The sequence below is a fragment of the Haliotis rubra genome, unplaced genomic scaffold (assembly GCF_003918875.1).
Source record: "Haliotis rubra isolate DU_JTF1 unplaced genomic scaffold, ASM391887v1 Scf129, whole genome shotgun sequence".
Taxonomy (NCBI): Eukaryota; Metazoa; Mollusca; class Gastropoda; order Lepetellida; family Haliotidae; genus Haliotis; species Haliotis rubra.
Window position 1 is genome coordinate 307060 of NW_025765214.1, and position 1493 is coordinate 308552.

The following is a 1493-nucleotide window of genomic DNA, read 5'->3' on the forward strand; positions in this document are numbered from 1 at the left end:
GCGTTGGTTCTGTTGGATGAATGGCCGTAGAACCTGCCCACAATACATCAAGAACACAATACATCAATACATGCGACAAAAGTGAGATTTCAATCAATAACAATTAGATCGGTCTTCCTGTCTCCGCAAATGCCTCCCAACCATCACACAGCCATTCCCACCTCCAGAATGCAACAACGTGATCTACGTCGTCTATGTTGATGTCCAAGCGTCAACGTCATGTCCTTCAACGGTCGATAGGCTTTGAGGGCAAGTCGTTTGGACAATGTCCTCCTGCTGACTGGATGACCAAGGCTGTTTGTGGCGGATGACACTACAGTGAGAAATTTGGAATGATACAGAAAGGATTAACATGGCCCCTGCGCAAGGATGACACGCAATTTCGTGAAGCATTCCATATTTTAAATCTTTCCATCCCCAATTAACACTTCGAGTTCAGTTGATGTTCACAAGTGACTTGATATTTACAGGATCGTTTACAGATGAAGTGATCAAACTGCATTATAAATCTTTTAATTTCTCTTTTTCCCTTCACCCGACATGCCTTAGAACATGCCCACATGGCATAGTTTGCATAGGTATCCAGGAATAAACCATATCTATTTCATTTGTTTAAAAACTTAGAGAAGCACCCGGAAATCCCCATGCTGGGTTATGCCCCTTGGCTTTTGGGTCTTAAGTATGTCTGCTGTTCGGCCAGAATGTCGGTGCATTTCCCATAATTCGAGCAACATACTCCTGTGTTATACCCCTCTGCAATATCCCATTCTTTATATCTCTCTGCTCTGCGGTGATATGGGAGGCGTCCGGATAGTAAAGAGTAAAGGACAGGTCTTCGCGTGTTTTATGCTCCATTCTCATGGGGTAGTTTTCTGCACACCTTGTTCGTTCGGTTTCAGTGAATAACTGCAATTTGTTCGATAAAAAGATGCAGCACTTGGGTTTCGTCACAGTCGTTATGCAGGTGGCGCTCGCGAGGTGTGTTGCCAGCTGTTATACGGGTTTATGCCCAAATGGTGGTGCAGGAGTACATATTATTCTTGGCTGCATTTGTTTTTGCCCCTGAATTGATGATTAAAGATAAACTGTGTTAATTGACGAGAATTTCAACTGTAAAGTGTTACCTAAAACGACAGAATTTGAGTGTCAGTAACAAATTAGTTATTACCTTTTTCTCTTTGCATTGCGCATACTGGGGAGAATGGATTTTATAGAAGTTTGCTTATTTCATTTCTTTAGACATGCAGTGTTGATGCCGTGATAAAAGTTGAGCTAAACATTTACAACATGCCATCTCCTTCCCCGAAGCGTTTGTGACTTCTAACTAAAAAAACATGAATAAAACATTTTTAACGACGCTGCCGACGAAACGACATGACATATGTTTTTTCTGTTCTGTCATACAAATAGAAATGCCCTTCAAACATCCAGATGTATTTATTCTTTAAAACGCTGGCTGAGCTGTGTGATCATAAATCACTTTAGGGTGCTAA

General features: G+C 41.5%; 1 non-coding gene across 1 annotated transcript; it reads left to right on the plus strand.

Annotated features, from left to right (window-relative positions):
* The first annotated feature begins 301 nt into the window (after positions 1-301).
* LOC124266976 lies at positions 302-404 on the plus strand. The gene has a single exon (XR_006895913.1). It is a non-coding gene; the product is annotated as a U6 spliceosomal RNA (small nuclear RNA).
* The last annotated feature ends 1089 nt before the right edge of the window (positions 405-1493 follow it).